Source organism: Colobus angolensis, unplaced genomic scaffold, assembly GCF_000951035.1.
Source record: "Colobus angolensis palliatus isolate OR3802 unplaced genomic scaffold, Cang.pa_1.0 Scaffold80, whole genome shotgun sequence".
Lineage (NCBI taxonomy): Eukaryota > Metazoa > Chordata > Mammalia > Primates > Cercopithecidae > Colobus > Colobus angolensis.
Window position 1 is genome coordinate 5,740,914 of NW_012121821.1, and position 8,501 is coordinate 5,749,414.

General features: G+C 43.7%; 1 pseudogene; it reads right to left on the reverse strand.

Annotated features, from left to right (window-relative positions):
• Positions 1-2,095: 2,095 nt before the first annotated feature.
• LOC105502740 lies at positions 2,096-3,128 on the reverse strand (annotated as a pseudogene).
• Between the last annotated feature and the right edge of the window lie 5,373 nt (positions 3,129-8,501).

Below are 8,501 nucleotides of genomic sequence, written 5' to 3' on the forward strand. Positions count from 1 at the left end.
ACAAGAATGGAATCGTACAATATGTGGTCTCATGTGACTGACTTCTTTCACTTAGCGTACTTTTTTCAAGGTTCATGCTTGTGGTAGCCTGTATCAGTACTTGTACTGATGAGTACAAATATCAGAATTGAGTAATTTTGGTGGTTTTCTTTTTTGTTTGTTTTGTTTTGTTTTTGACACAGGGCCTCGCTCTGTCATGCAGGCTGGAGTGTAGTGGCACGATCTTGGTTCACTGCAACCTCCGCTTCCCAGCTCAAGTGATCTCCCAGCCTCAGCCTCAAGTGACTGGGACCACAGGCACGAGGCACCACGACCGGCTCATTTTTGTATTGTACAGATGGGGTTTCACCATGTTTCCCAGGAGGGTCTCAAACTCCTGGGCTCAAGTGATTCGCCCACCTTGACCTCCCAAAGTGCTAGGATTACACACATGAATCACTGCACCCAGCCCTGTACCTTGCTTTTTAATGTTTAAATATATATTGCAAACATACTATATCTATATATAATTAACTTCCTTAATTTTGTGTATGACTACATATTATCTGATTGTATATATGTGTGACATAACTTATGTAATCAGTTTGCTCTTCAGTGCATGTAGGTTTTTTCCAATGTTTTCCTGTAATAAATGATGCTGAAGTGGAACCTTATGCATGTCATTTTACACATGTGAAACTGTAGTGGACAAAATCCTAGAAATGAATTGGCTGAGGAAATGTGTAGTTTTGACAGATAACAACATAGCCAACATGATCTTGAGGAGACTGAACATTCTTCCACCAGCAATGTATGAAGGTGTCTGTTTCTCTATATCCTTGCTAACGTAGGATGTTGTCAAGCCTTTTGAGTTTGCCAATGTAATAGACCAAAAGTAGCATCAGATTACAGTTTAATTCATATTTCTTGTATTATGGATGTCATTAAGCATCCTTTTTTTCCTTTTAGGCACCCCAATTTTTATTTACCAAACTCCTGCTTTATTTTAATATTACAAACACTATATAGACATTATAAACCAAATTACTCTCTTTTTGACTGAGAGTTGTGATAAGAATCATTCTTGTTACAAAATGGTGGCAGGTCTGTGCCTGCTTTTATGTTTTTCTGGCCTCTCTCAGCCTCAAGCTGTCACTTTCCTGTCCTTTCTTGGTTGTCACTTAACTATTCTTTTTTTTTTTTTTTTTTGAGACGGAGTCTCGCTCTGTCGCCCAGGCTGGAGTGCAGTGGCGCGATCTCGGCTCACTGCAAGCTCCGCCTCCCAGGTTTACGCCATTCTCCTGCCTCAGCCTCCCGAGTAGCTGGGACTACAGGCGCCCGCCATCTCGCCCGGCTAGTTTTTTGTATTTTTTAGTAGAGACGGGGTTTCACCGTGTAGACCAGGATGGTCTCGATCTCCTGACCTCGTGATCCACCCGTCTCGGCCTCCCAAAGTGCTGGGATTACAGGCTTGAGCCACCGCGCCCGGCCGTCACTTAACTATTCTAACCCCTGTAAAATGGGGACTAAAACTGCCAACCTCATTGTAAGGAGGTTTAATGGAAGGCCCAGCACTAAGCCAGGCTCTCAGGAACAGTTCTTCCTTGCCCTTCAGTTCTCCCTTGCCCTTCAATATATATAGCTGTCTCTCACCTGTCATGGGCTAAGGAACCAGTGGACCTATAAACCAAGCACCATGGGCATAAGTCTGTAGGCCAAGTGAAGCACTGGATGGTAAAGTACATTGGCTTTGTGACCCCACTGCCAACTTCAGGCTAAGGAAGGACTGACTTAGCAGTTCCAAGACCACTGAGCTGGTTCCCAATGGATGTCTCCTTCATACCCCCATCATGACCAGGGTTTGAGGAGGTGCCTCTCAGCTTCCCCTGTCACACTTGGAACTATATGAGGGATGCAGTAGAGGTCAAAAACTGAGGAATCAACCTTAGGGAGTCAATGGGGGACACTGACAAACACATCTCAAGGTTGGTGTCATTTGCTCTTGGGGAGGAAAGCTGGGGCCTGGGTAAGGACAGCAACTGGAAGGTGAAGGGCAGGCCTGCCTTTAAGCAGTAGTAGTGATCAGGCTTGAAGGGCCATCATGGGTCATGCCCAGCTACTTGGCCTGCTTCGTGGTCAACTTGGTCAGCTTCATGTTCAGCTTGCACAGGCAGGCTTCAGTCACTGCCTCATCCAGCTGGGGCTGGATGTTCACCTTCTCCACAGCATTCTCGTTGAGCTACTTGGCATTGATCTCCATGTCAAAGGGTCCAGTGTTATTCACTGGCAACATCCTTCATCTGCGCAATGTGCCGGCCAAGGATGATATTGAAAAAGTCTGGTGGTGTCAAAGATGTTGCCATCCTGGCAGGCCTCCTCCATGGTAGTCACCTCATAGCCCTCAGTAGCAGCCTGCAGTGTGTTGAGTGAGTCGATTTTGGTGATGATTATGCAAGCCCCAAAACCCTTCAGGGCCTGGACACAACCATTGCCCACATCACCACAGACCACCACCGCAGCTACCTTGCCAGCAATCATCACATCTGTGGCCCACTTGATGTTATCTATGTGGGACTGCTGGCAGACATAGAGGTTTTCAAACCTGCTCTTATTGATGGAGTCATTGACATTGATGGTGGGCATCCTCATGATCCCACTGGCCATCATCCTGTGGACCCAGTCATGGTCTCCTCAAAGATGCCTCAGCTGACTGACAGAAGCTGTGGGTACCTGGTGTAAATGAGGTTGGTTGAGGTCACCAGCATCATCCAGAATCATGTTGAGGGGCCTATCTTTGAAATACAGTATCTGCTCAATGCACCACAGGTACTTGTCATCTCTTTCACCCTTCCAGGTGCACACTGGAATGCCAGCCATGGCTATGGCAGCTGCCACATGGTTCTAGGTGGAGAAGATGTTGCAGCTGGACCACTGCATCTCAGCACTTGAGGTAATGAGGGTTTCAATGAGGACAATGGTCTCCATTGTCATTTTCAGGCAGCTAGTGATGTGAGTGCCTTTCAGTGGCTTGGAGCCAGGAACAACTCCCTCATGTACATCAGGCCCACCATGTCAGCCTCCACAATGTCCAGGGCCTTGTGTCCCCAGGCGTCCAGGCTGATGTCAGTGACTGTGTAGGGCAGTTTGTCAGATATGCTGGTGGTGCTTCTGCATGGAATGATGGACACAGGCGAAGGGGACTGGGACTCTGACATGGGGCGGGCAGTGCTGGGCAGGCCTAGCAACTTTTTATATGCTTAAAATCCATATGCATTTCCTTTTTTGAGTCATGTGTCTGTTTGTTACTCATTTTTTCATAGAGTTGTTTTTTGTTTTTGTTTTTTCTGATCAATTTATATTTGCTCTTCCATCCTGGGCAACATAGCAAGACCTCATCTCTCTCCAAAAAAAAATAAAAGGAGGCAGGCATGGTGGTGCATGCCTGTAGTCCTAGCTACTTGGGTAGGTGAGGCAAAAGGATTGCTTGAGCCCAGGAGGTTGAGGCTGCAGTGAGCCATGATCACATCACTGCACTCCAGCCTGAATGATATAATGAGACCCTGTCTTGAAATAAAATAAAACTGAATTTAAAAAAATTAGAAGTAATTATGTATGTATATTACTGGATACTAATTATAAAAAGAAAATTTGTGTTATTAATAACATAACATGAAGAGGGGCAGGATGTAAAGGAGCAGAGTTTTTACACATGAATGAAGGTAAGTTATTAGCAGCGTAAAACAGAATGTTACAATGTTAAGATGTTTTATGTAATTGCAATGGTAACCACAAAGAAAATATCTACAGAATATACACAAAGGGAAATGAGAAGAGAATCAAAATATGTCACTACAAAAAAATCAACAAAACACAAAAGGAGACAGCAAGGGAAGAAAGAGGGGCAAAAAGCTATACAACAAACAGAAAACAATTAACAATCTGGCAATAGTGGGTTCTTTCCTATCAGCAGTTACTTTAAATGTAAATGCATTAAACACCCCAATTAAAAGACTTAGATTGGCTGAACGTATTTTAAAAAACCAGATCCAGCTATATGCTTTCTACAAGACACTTACTTTACACTTAAGGACACACATGGGCTAAAACTAAAGGGACAGGAAAAGATTCCATGTAAATGGGAACCTACAAGAGAACAGGGGTGGCCATATGTAATATTAGACAAGATAGTCTTTAAATAGAAACTGTCAGGAGGACAAGAAAGGATGTTATGTAATGATAAAGGGTCCATTCATCAGGAACGTATAACAACTATAAATATATGCACATCTAATGTTAGAACTCCCACATAGGTGAAGCATTGACAGGACTGAAAGAAGAAATTAACAGCAACACAGTAATAGCAGGAGACATAATACTCTTCCATTTATGGCCAGAACAACCATACAGAAGATCAACAAGGAAACAGAAGACATGAACAACAGTATAGATCAGTTGGCTCTAACTGATGTCCACTCAATAACAGCAGAACACACATTCTTAAGTACTCGTGGAGCATTCTCCAAGATAGACCACATGTTAGGCCATAAAACAAATCTTGACAAATTTAAGGAGATTGAAATCATACAAAGTATCTTCTCCAATCACAATGAAATAAAAGAAGTCAATAGCAGAAGGAAAAGAAAGTTCACGAATTTGTGGAAACTAAGCAGTGCCCTCTTGATGAATGGTCAGAGAAGAAAACACCAGTGAATTTAGAAACTATCTGGAAATAAAACAAAAAGGCAACATATCACACTTACGGAATGCAGTGAAAGTAGAAGTGAGAGAGAGGTTTATAGCAGTACCCTGATACTGAAAACAGACAAAAATACAACAAGAAAACTATGGACCAACATTTTGGATTAATACAGTAGCAACAAAATAGGTAGATAAGGAATTCACCTCAATCAAATAAAGGTCCCCTGGGCATGGTGGCACATGCCTGTATTCCTGGCTACTCGAAGGCAGAGGCAGGAGGATCACTTGAGCCCAGAAGTTCTGGGCTGCAGTGCACTATGCTGATCAGGTGTCTGTACTAAGTTGGGCATCAATATGATGACCTTCCAGAGTGGGGGACAACCAGGTTGCCTAAGGAGGGGTGAACTGGCCCAGGTTGGAAAAGGAGCAGGTCAAAACTCCTATGCTGATCAGTAGTGGAATCACGCCTGTGAATAGCCACTGCGCTCCAGCCTGGGCAACATAGCGAGACCCTGTCTCTTTATATATATGTATATATAGGTCATATATAACACTCAGTAGAGAAAGATTGAAAGCTCTTTCTCTAAGATTAGGAATAAAGCAAGATTGTCCACTGTCACCACTAATACCGCTAATATTTTGAAGGGGTGGCCTGCCCCTCCACACCTGTGGGTGCTTCTCGCTAGGTGGAACGAGAGACTTGAGAAAATAAATGAGACACAGAGACAAAGTATAGAGAGAGAAGAAGTGGGCCCAGGGGACCAGCGCTCGGCATACCAAGGACCCACGCCGGCACGGGTCTCTGAGTTCCCTTAGTATTTATTGATAATTATCTTTACCATCTTAAAGAAAAGGAAGTGGCAGGATAATAGGGTCATTGTAGGGAGAAAGTCAGCAGTAAGACATATGAATTAAGTTCTCTGTGACATGAATAAGTTTAAGGAAAAGTGCTGTGCCTTGATATGCATATGCAGACATCTCCATAAACCTTTTTAGTGCATAAAGAGCAGCATTGCACTAGCAAGTCCCGCTTTTCGCCCCAAGGCGGTGTTCTCCTTTCACAGTAAACAGAACATACAATCCGGTTTTATACCGAGATGTTCCGTTGCCCAGGGATGGGCAGGAGACAGATGCTTTTCTCTATCTCAGCTGCCAACAACCGCCAAGAGGCCTTCTTTCCTCTTGTACTAGTCCTCCTCAGCACAGACCCTTCACGGGTGTCAGGCTGGGGGACAATCAGGTCTTTCCCTTTTATGAGGCCATATTTCAGACCATCACATGGGGAGAAACCTTGGACAATACCTAGCTTTCCTAGGCAGAGGTCCCTGCGACCTTTGGCAGTGTGCATATCCCTGGGTACTTGAGATTAAGACAATGGTGATGACTTTTAACCAGCAAGCTGCCTTCAGGCAGGCATTTGTTTAACAAAGCACACTCTGCACAGCCCAAAATCCTTTAAACCTTGAGTCACCATAGCACATGTCTCTTGCAAGGACAAGGTTGGGGGTAGGGTCACAGATTAACAGCATCTCAAATACAGAACAAAATGGAGTCTCTTATGTCTACTTCTTTCTATATAGACACAGTAACAGTCTGATTTTTCTTTCTTTTCCCCACAATATTTAATGTGGGAAGTCTGGCAAGAGCTATTAGGCAAGAAAAAGAAATATAAGACATCCAAATTGGAAAAGAGGTAAAACTACCTCTGTTTGCTGACAGTATGCTCTCATATTTAGAAAATTCTAAAGATGCCACAAAATTACAACTAATAATTTCAGCAAAATTGCAAGACACAAAGTCAACACATAAAAGTCATTTGAGTTTTTATGCACTAACAGTGACCAATCAGAAAAGGAAATTAAAAATACCATATACTGTAACATGAAAAAGGATGAAATACTTAGGACATGAAAGACTTGTATACTGAAAACTACAAAACATTGTAAAGAAATCAAAGAAGATTCAGATAAGTGGATTAAGAGCCCATGCTCATGGCTTGGAAGACTTAATATTGTTAAAATATCCATACTACCTAAAGCAATCTACAGATTCAATGCAATGTCTATCAACATTCCAATTCATTTTTTATAGAAACTAGAAAAAGTTCTAAATTGTATATGAATCCTGAAGGGACCTCAAATAGGCAAAACAATCTTTAAAAAGGACTGAGTAGAAGGCCTACACTTAAATGATTTCAAAACATACCACAAAAACTGCAATTAAGATGTGATGATGGCATAAAAATAAATATATAAACCAATGGAACAAGTTAGAGAGCCCAGAGATACGTGTTTGTACATATGGCCACATGAACTTTGACAGTTTATCTATGACACTTTTCCACAATAGGGAAAGGAGTATCTCCACTAAATGGCATTGGGGAAACTGGATGCAAAAGCATGATGTTGGATCCTTACCCTGTACCACATACAAAAATTAAAAAGGATGGATCAGGCCAGGCACGGTGGCTCAAGCCTGTAATCCCAGCACTTTGGGAGGCCGAGATGGGCGGATCACGAGGTCAGCAGATCGAGACTATCCTGGCTAACACAGTGAAACCCCATCTCTACTAAAAAATACAAAAAACTAGCCGGACGAGGTGGCGGGCACCTGTAATCCCAGCTACTCGGGAGGCTGAGGCAGGAGAATGGCATGAACCCGGGAGACGGAGTTTGCAGTGAGCCGAGATCCGGCCACTGCACTCCAGCCTGGGCAACAGAGCGAGACTTCGCCTCAAAAAAAAAAAAAAATACCATAGAAAAACATCAAGGAAACCAAGAGTTGTTTTTGTTGAAAAGATCAATGAAATTGTCTAACCCTTAGCTAGACCAACTGAGAAAATAATGGTTTTGTGGGCAGGCCCAGGGCCCCGTTGCCCTGCACAGCCTCAGGACACTGTTCCCTACACTCTGGCCACTCTGGCTCAAGCCTTGGCTCAAAAGACCCCAGATACTGCTCATGCCACCGCTCTGGAGAGTGAAAGCCACTGTAAGCCTTGGTGCCTTCCACGTGGTGTTAAGCCTGTAGGGTGAAAGAGTGAATGAGGTGTGCCAGCCTCCATCTGTATTTCAGAGGATATATGAAAAGCCTGGGTGCCCAGGCAGAAGCCTGCTACAGGGGCAGAGCCCTCAAAAAGAACCTCTGCTAGGGCAGTACTGAGGGGAAATGTGGAGTTGGAGCCTACACAGAGTCCCCACTGGGTCACTGCCTAGTGGAGGGGACCACTGTCCTCAAGACCCCAGAGTGGTAGATCCACTGGCAGCTTGCACCCTGTGCCTGGAAAAACTGCATGCACTCAACAACCTGTGAGATCAGCTGTGGGACAGAACCCATAAAGCCACAGGGAGAGAGCTGCTCAAGGCTTTGGGAGCCCAACCCTCATATCAGTGGGCCCTGGATGTGGGACATGAAGTCAAAGGAGAATGTTTTGAAGCTTTAAGAATTAATGCAGGGTTTCTAACTTGCATGGGGCTTGTAGCCCCTTTCTTTTGACCAATTTCTCCCTTTTGAGATGGGAATGATTACCCAATGCTGGTACTTCCATTGTATCTTGAAACTAAATAACTTGTTTGATTTTACAGGCTGGCTCATAGGTGGACAAGACTTGGCTTGTCTTATTTGAGATTTTGGACTTTTGAGTTAAAGCTGGAACAAGTTAAGACTGTGAGAGACTATTGGGAAAGCATAATCTTATTTTGCAATATTAGGAGGACATGAGAAGGGGGATGCAGAGATGGAATGATATAGTTTGGACATTTGCCCCACTCGAATCTCATGTTGAAATATAATCCCCAATGTTCGAGGTGACCTTGGTGGGAGGTGTT